Below are 9458 nucleotides of genomic sequence, written 5' to 3' on the forward strand. Positions count from 1 at the left end.
CCAATGACCTCTTCACTTTTTTAAACAGCATAAAAACCGATTATACACATGGACCTCACCAGATACAATACACAGAAATCAAATTGACTACATCTGTGGCAAGAGACACTAGAAAAACTCCATATCATCAGCCAAAACATGGCCAGGGGCAGACTGTGGAACAGCTCATATGCAAATTCATGCTGAAGCTGAAGAAAATTAAAACAAGTCCAAGAGAACAAAAATATGACTTTGGACATATAACATATGATTTTAAAGATCATCTCAAGAAGAGATTTGATGCAGTAAGACACTAATGACTGAAGACCAGAAAAGATGTAGGATGACATCAAGAACATCATACAGACAGCAGTAACAGCGAAGTTCAAAAAAGTAGAGGACAATAAATGCTGGTGAGTATGTGGAGAGACTGGGACCCTCCTATGTTGCTGGTGGGATTGCAAAATGGTCCAACCACTCTGGAAAACAGTATGGTGCTTCCTCAGAAAGTTGGAAATAGAAATACCTTATGATCCAGCAATTCTTCTACTTGGTATTTATCCACAAGAAATATGAGCCGTAACATGAGTAAATATATGCACAACAATGTTCATAACAGCACTATTTCCAATAGCAAAAAGATGGAGATAGCCTAAGTGCTCATCAATCAAAGAATGGATAAACAAACTTTGGTACATACACACAATGCTATCTTGAATAATAAGGAAGCGGTAAGACACCACATAACATGGATGAACCTTGAGGACATAATGCTGAGTAAAATTGTTTTTGTTGTTGTTAAGTTCCGTCGAGTTGGTTCCAACCCATAGTGACCCTGAACAGGGTTTCTGAGGCTGTAAATCTTTATGAGAGCAAAAAGCTGGTAGTTTTGAACTGCTGACCTTGTTGTTCGCAGTCCGATTCATAACCACTACACTACCAGCGTCAGTCACAAAAGGAGAAGTACTACATAAGACCATCATTGTAAACACTGAAGAAAAAAATACCCACACTAAAATGGGGAAAAAAAAAAAAAGTGTTTGTTGGTTACCGGGGATGGGAGGGGGTGAGGGGAAGGTAGAGTACAGAGTAGGGAATAGACACATGATAGTTTGGGTGTTGTTGGTGAGGAGGACAATACACAAGAAGGGGGACAGAGGTAAATAGTGATGTATGCTCAACCTTGGAATAACAGGGTTCTGTGATACAGGGATTGAGGCACAGTTGAATGGGTAAAAGAGGGGAAATAATGTTAAGATGCTTGACTATTGAATCTTAGTTTCCCTTTCCTACTATTGTAAAATAGACACTTGAGGAATAGCCAGGAACATCACAATAGATAGCTTATAAGTCTGTCTTCAGCCTATAACTTATTGGAATACCTAAAAGGTGGGCTAGAACTTGCCTAGTGAAAGAGGCTTCCTTTGGAGCCTTTGCAGTGTGTAAGACCTTAGATAGAATCCTGATTTCCATCCAAAATCTTCTGAGGTGGGAAATCTCCGCTTGAAAAGACAAGCAGACCAGCCTGAAGCAGCTAAAGGACCAGAAGATAGTTCTTGAAAGAAAGACCAGCAGGAAAAATAAAAAACAAAACCAGCAGTCTGATTGACTACCACAAGAAAAAGCAAGTTGTTCACGGGGGAGCCATCAAGGCAAGTAATCAAGTCCCTTTGAGGGCAAAACCCCTTTTCTAAGACTGAAACTCAAAGGGAATATACAAGCAGGCATGCAATCTTTCTGGTGACCATGTTGGTCTACCGATGAGGGGAAGTGGGGGAAAAGCAACAATGATGTGGGCTGAGTCCGACCACATTCAATAGACTCCTGTCAACCTGGAGTGAGACCTGGTTGGCCAGCAGTATGGTGAGGCCTGGGGACTCCTGAGCCCATGAACAGGGGCATAGCCAGAGAGGGCTAGAGCAGACAGTGAAGAATCCAGTTGATATGAAGTGAGGCGAGATGCACAAGAACGCCCATACTTGCAGATAGTACCTATTTGACCTAGCTTCAACAGCCGGATGAACAGAACCCTACTAGAGGAAGAAAGAAGAGGAAAAAAGTGTAAGCCGCTACAATTTGATGAACTTGACCTATATTTATGGATGCAGTAGCTTAAAAGAGGGAAGGAATGTTCACAGCAAGGATGATTCCCACCTCCTCTGTACACAGGGTTGACAGGGATGGGCAACTTAGACATTGGCTATCTAAAATGGGGGGCTATAAAGGCACAAAGTGACTGGTTTACAAGTGTTCAAGAGGGAGCCTAGTTTGAGATGGTGTGGGGGAAGGTAAAATTAATCTCTACTGAGTGGTTTTCAACCTGTCTAGATGGGGCTGATGAAAGGAGATTGGGAAAAGACTCTGATGGCTCAATAGTGAATAACTGTTATCAGGATTGATGGCGATTGCTGCAAATATAAAGGTTTTGTAAATAAAAGGGGGGAGTGGTTAATATTGCAATCCAGGAGTGGAGGACCTTGGGACCATCATGGGAGAAGAGCGGGAGTGGAGTGTGGGATCCTATTCAGAGAAGCAGAGATGCCAGAAATGGGGGCAGAGATGATGATGTGATGGAGCGGCTGGGGACTCTAGACTCATGGAGGGAGAGGGGCTATGTGCTGGGGGGCGGGGGGGGGGGACGGACAGGCTTGCAGTATGTGCCCTTTGCTTGTTTGAATGGTTATATATTCCTGAGTGCTTTGGCGTATATCCCCCCCAAAAAACAAAACAAAACCCCAAACAAAACAAAAAATCAGAGGGAATAGAAGCAAATACTGTTGCATTGAGGGGATTGTAATCATAGCAATGAAATTAAATACGACAGGATGAGATAAAGCTGATGTTCTCCCATATAAACTATCACTCAATTCACAATAAAAACTTTGAAAAAGAACATCATAAACAAAGAAACAAGAGCTGAACAGAAAATTTCAAAGGGCAGCTCAAGAATACAAAGTCAAATATTACTATGAAATGTGTGAAGATCTGGAGTTAGAAAACAAAAAGGGAAGAACACGCTGAACATTTCTCAAGCTGAAAGAACTGAGGAAAAACTTCAAGCCTAAACCTGTAATACTAAAGGAATTTTTGGCCAAATCTTTGAATGATGCAGAAATCATAAAAAGAAAATGTAAGGAATACACAGAGTCATTGTACCAAAAAGAAATGGTTGATGTTCAACCATTTCAGGAGGCAGCATTTGATCAAGAGCCAGTAGTGCTGAAGAAGGAAATCCAAGTCCAATACACTATAGGTATTAGCAAGAACAAGGCTCTGAGAATTGAGAAATTTCAACAAATGGATGCAGCACTGGAGGCACTCACTCTGTATGACAAGAAATTTGGAAGACAGCTACCTGGCCTACTGGGTGAATGAGATCCATATCTGTGCCCATTCCTAAGAGAGGTGACCCATTGGAATGCAGAAATCAGAAGACAATATCATATGCAAGTAAAATTTTGCTAAATATAGTTAAAATACGTATGCAACAGTACAGTGATAGGGAACTGCCAGAGGTTCAAGCTGGATTCAGAGAGGATATGGAACAAGAGATATAAATGTTGACATCAGATGGATTTTGGCTAAAAGCAGAGAATACCAGAAAGATGCTTTCCTGTACTTTATTGACTATACAAAGTCATGAGGAACCTGTACATAAATCAGTCACTCCAACAGACCAAGGGAACTGTAAATGGTTTACAATCAGGAAAGGTGTACACCAGGGTTGTATTCTTTCACAATACTTATTAAATCTGTATGCTGATCAAACAATCTGAGAAGCTGGATTATATGAAGACCATGTTATCATGATTGGAGGAAGACTCATAACAACATGTGATATGCAGATGATATAATCTTGCTTGCTGAAAGTGAAGAGGACTTAAAATATTCACTGATGAAGATCAAAGACCAAAGCCTTCGGTATGGGTTGCACCTCAATGTAAAGAAAAACAAAAATTTTCACCACTGGACCAATAAATAACATCCATATAAATGGAGAAAAGATTGAAGTTTTCAAAAGACTGCATTTTATTTGGATCCATCATAGACGAATGGAAACATCAGTCAAGATATCTTTTGCACAAAACCCCTGTAAACTGTTCAAAAGCAAACATGTCAGTTTGAGGACCAGCGTGTGCTGGACTCAAGCCATTATAGTATCATATGGATGTGAAAGTTGGATAGTGGTAAAGGAAGACTATCAAAGAGTTGATGCATTTGAGTTATGGTGCTGGAGAAAAATATTAACGGAATCCATGAACTGACATAAGAACAAACAAATCTGTGTTGGAGGAAGTACAACCAGAATGCTCCTTACAAGCCAAGATGGCTACACTTCATCTCTCATGCTTCGGACATATTATCAGGAGGGACCAGTTCCTGGAGAAGGACATTATGTTTAGTAAAGTGGAGGATCAGTGACATGGACTGGCACAGTGGCAGTAGCAATGAGCTGAAGCATAGAAGCAGTTGTGAGGAAGGCGTAGGAGCGGGCAGTGCTTTGTTCTGTTGTACATAGCTTGGGGTCAAAACTGAGTGACAGTACACAACAACAACAACAGCCCAGTCATTTGGTGGGAATTAAGTCAATGGATAGAAAAGTCATAGCAAGTAAATTCAAGGTACCACACAGTATCTTATGACATTTAGTCAAATGTTTGTGTTAAGTATATATTTTATAAGATACCTTTCTATGGAGTAGGATAATTACTGGACTACGAACTGCATGGTCAGTGGTTCAAACCCACCAGTCGCTCCTTGGTAACCTTATAATAGAGAATTACTATGAGTTAGATTAGATCTGACTCAATGGCACTTAACAACAACATACCTGTCTATGTATAAATGAAAAACATTAAACAATTCCAGATAAACATCTTTATCATAATACTGCATTAAGTTTTGATGGACATAGCAAAATACTGCTTGTTTGTTCTTAGGAACCATTGTATACGTCTCAACTTTTTAGTAAAACAGGGTCCATAGGGTTGCTTTGTAATTAAGGTTATATGTAAGTTGGGCATTTGTAACCTGGAGACTACCTGTATTTAGCAGATTCAGACCATCCGTCAGTTTCCTATTGTAAGAACTATGATGTATTTTCCAGAAAGGTAATTTTTCAAATGGAAATAATATTGTTTCTTTATTTAAATGAAGAGTTTTTTTTTTTTTAATGAAGAGCTTTAATCATATGAATTTAAATGAATTGTTCTGAATTATTTATTTAAAATGAGAGATTTAATTTTATGGATTTAAACTCATTTATGTGAATCATATTTCTAGATAAATTCCATTTACATTGATTTTATAATCAGAAATTAGAAATTGTCCCTGGCACCTTTATTAAAACTATAAAATGAATCAATTCCTTCCTCCCCTCACAGGCCTTTAACATTCCCATCCAACCCAGTGGGAATTTGCCAACTTATTGTTGAAAAATTGGGCTAATTAAGAACGACCATAAGAAGTACATTCATTTTATGGCATTTATTGTTTTTTATTTAATTATATTTGTAAAATGACATCATTTTTTTTTCTGATGACCAAAGTAACACATATTTATTGCTCCAAGTGTGGTGGTGGTGGTGCTGTGGAGTCATTTCCAACTCATAGCGAACCTGTATAGGGCTTCCAAGGCTGTAATTCTTTAGGGAGCAGAAAGCCTCAACTTTCTCCCTCAGAGCAGCAGGTGGATTTGAATTTTAACTAGATCGCTCAGTATAGAAAATGCTTAAAGCTACAAGGAAGGGAAGATGCAAACCCAAACAAACATGTAATCCTATTTCTGGTGATGAGAACTCTAAACATGCTGGCTTCCATTTTTCCTAGTTTTAAAAATGTATGTGTTTAGACTCCCGATGACCTGGAGATAAGAGAGAGAAGAGGAAGGGCTGGTTGGTCCGAAGTGTGGTGAGACCAGATTGAATAAATATGGTGAAAATATACAACCCTGGTGCACACCTTTCCCAATATTAAATCATTCAGCATTACCTTGTTCTCTTTAAAAAAACCCAAAAAACAAACTACCTCTTGGTCTATGTACAGGATCCTAATGAGCACAATTTAGTGTTCCAGAATACTCAAACACCACAATGCTGTACATAGCTTGTTATGATCCATACAATTTTAAGCCTTTGTGAAGTCAACAAAGCACAGGTAAACATCTTTCTGGTATTCTCTGCTTTCGGCCAAGATCCATCATATGTCAGCAATGATATCCCTCATTCCATAGCCTCTTCTGAATCCAGCTTGAACCTCTGGAAGTTCTCTGTCAATGTATGGTTGCAGCCATTTTTCTATTACCTTTAGTAAAACTTTACTCACATGGGGTATCAGAGATATTGTCCGATGATTTCTGCATTCCATTGGGTCACCTCTCTTTGGAATAGGCACAAATACGGACCTCTTCCACTCAGATGGCCAGGTAGTTATCTTCCAAATGTTTTGACAAAGATGAGTAAGTGTCACATCAGTTTGTTGAAAGATTTCAATTTGTATTCTATCAATTCCAAGTACCTTGTTCTTTGCCAATGCCTTCAATGCACTTTGGGATTCTTCCTTCAGGATCATTGGCTCTTGATCATATGCTACCTCTTGGAACGGTTGAACATCGACCATTTCTTTTTTGGTACAGTGATTCTGTATATTCCTTCCATCTTCTTTTGATGTTTTCTGCATCATTCAATCTTTTGCGCATAGAATCCTTTAGTACTACAAGTTGCAAATTGAGGCTTGATTTTTTTTTTTTTTTTTCAGTTCCCTCTGCTTGAGAAATGCTGACCATGCTCTTCCCTTTTGGTTTTCTAACTCCAGGTCTTTGCACATTTCATTATAATATTTGACTTTGTCTTCGCAAGCTGACCTTTGATATTTTCTGTTCAGCTCTTGTACCTCCATACTTCTATTTGCTTTAGCATCTCTACACTGGAGAACAAGTTTCAGAGTCTCCTCTGACATACAATTGAGCCTTTTCTTCTTCCTTGTCTTCTTAATGATGTTTTGCATTCTTTCTGTATGATCATCCTACAATTCTTCTGGTCTTCTGTCTTTAGTGTCTAACGCATGAAATCTGTTCATTGGATCTCTAAATTCAGGTAGGATATGTTCAAGGTTATGTTCTGGCTTTCACGGACTTATTTTAATTTTATTCAGCTTCAGTCTGAATTTGCAGATGAGCAATTGATGATCTGTTCCACAGTCTGCCCCTAGCCTTGTTTTGGCTGATGATATGGAGCTTTTTCATCATTTCTTTCCACAGATGTAGTCAATTTGATTTCTGCGTTTTCCATCTGGTGAGGTCCATATGTATAGCCATCCGTCATGTTGTTTAAAGGAGGAATTTGCAATGGAAAAGTCTTTGGTCTTGCAAAATTATGTCATGCAATCTCTAGCATCGTTTCTATCTCTATTTTCAACTACTCATCCTTCTTTATTTCCAACCTTTGCATTACAATTGCCATTAATTATCAATACATCTTGATTGCATGTTTGATCAATTTCATACTGAAGTAGTTGGTAGAATTCTTCAGTTTCATCATCACTGGCTTTAGTGGTTGGTGCATGAATTTGAATAATAGTAGTATTAACTGTTCTTCCTTGTAGGCGTATGGATATTATTGTATCACAGACAGCATTGTACTTCATGATTGATCTTGATATGCTCTTGTTGATGATGAATGTTGACACCATTTCTCTTCAATCTGTCATTCCCGGCATAGTAAACCATGTGATTGTCAGATTGATAATGGCCAATACCAGTCCATTTCAGCTCACTAATGCCTAGAATGCCTGGAGTCCTAGGTTAGCACTGCAGGTCAATGCGCTTTACTGAAACGTTGGTCTGAACCACAAGGTCGGCATTTCAAGCTCACCATTCGCTCCTCCCAAACCTTATACAGGGTTTCTATGGGTCAGAACTGACTGGGCAACAATGCCTAGGATATCCATATTTATACATTCCATTTCATTTGTGACAGTTTTCAATTTTCCTAGAGTTATACTTTGTACATTCCATGTTCTGATTATTAATGCATGTTTACAGCTGTTTCACCTCATTTTGAGTTGTGCCCATCAGCAAATGAAGGTCCTGAGGGCTTTGAGGAGGCAGCTCTTTCCCTGTCACATTTTGAATGCCTTCTAACCTGAGGAACTCATCTTCCAGCACTGTATCTGACAATATTCTGGTGCTTTTCATCATGTTTCAATATTCTATAATCTGGTGCTGACAGTGTTACATTGCTATTCATTAGGTTTTTCAGTGACTAAATTTTCAGAAGCAGTCTGTCTCCCCTTCTTCCTAGTCTGTTTCAGTCTGGAAGCTCAGCTGAAACCTGTTACTGTGGGCGGCTCTGCTGGTATTCAAAATACCCATGGCATAGCTTCTAGAATCACAGCAATACACAAACCACCACGGTAGGACAAAGTGACTGACGAGTGTGTTGGTGGATAGAGAAAAAGCTAGTGTTTGTGATTCTGGGAACTTCTTTGTCATTCAATATTTATCCAAATATTTATTTTAGAACATTTATCTGTCTACTAGGTTTCTACATCTAGAAATACATTTACTTCCACCTTCTATACATATTAACTTTTTTATTTATATATTCCCTCTCATTTTAATTTATTTTTGAGAGTTTCTCCATTTAAATTTTCAGTTAAGTAGCTCATTATTCATCTTTGTATATTCTGATATTTAACTCATATATTGAGCTACTTAAGCTATTCTAATTTTTGTACCACTATTTTCAACAGATTCTGTTTTTCAGTCGATTGCATCTTCTTCATTTTCTCAATATGCTCATGACTACATTGTACTTCTTTTTCTTTTTCTTTCCAGCTAGTTTTCTTTCATCTTATACTTTCCCACCATTTTTATGTTGTATTACAGTATCCATCAGCCTTCCTCTTTCTTCCATAGTATGTTCAGAGTTTACTTCAGGTAAGGAGCTAGCAGTTTATGCTATTTCACTATCTTCTCAGGAACTGGGAGTCTGAAATATGATTTGACCTCTTTATCTATTTAAGTGACTGTGGTGTTTCCTCTTTCACTTTTTCTCATTTGTCCAAGTTTGATAAAGTACTTCTTTGTCTTATCCTTTTTATAATTTTAAAAATTTGCTGTACATTTCTGTTCCAGGATTGGTTCCTTTCCTTTTCTCAGCATTCAAAACCAAATAATTATTTCTCAAATATTCTATGAAAACCATATAGCAATAAAAATACGCTCTATTTCTCCACTGCCATTCTCTATTTAATAAAAATGTTGCCATTGATAGGTGTTGTTAAATTGGTTATGACTCATAGCCACTCTACGCACAACAGAATGAAATACCATTTGGAACTTAATGTATCATCTCAATAAAACAAGGAGTTGAGAGAAGGATTGGAATTAGAGCAGAATCATTCCAAATTTCTCATGGGTTGGGATGAGCCTAGGGAACCAGAGGCATTCTACTTGCCAAGTCTTACATTCATATGAC

Source organism: Chrysochloris asiatica, unplaced genomic scaffold (genome assembly GCF_000296735.1).
Source record: "Chrysochloris asiatica unplaced genomic scaffold, ChrAsi1.0 scaffold00134, whole genome shotgun sequence".
NCBI classification, from domain to species: domain Eukaryota; kingdom Metazoa; phylum Chordata; class Mammalia; order Afrosoricida; family Chrysochloridae; genus Chrysochloris; species Chrysochloris asiatica.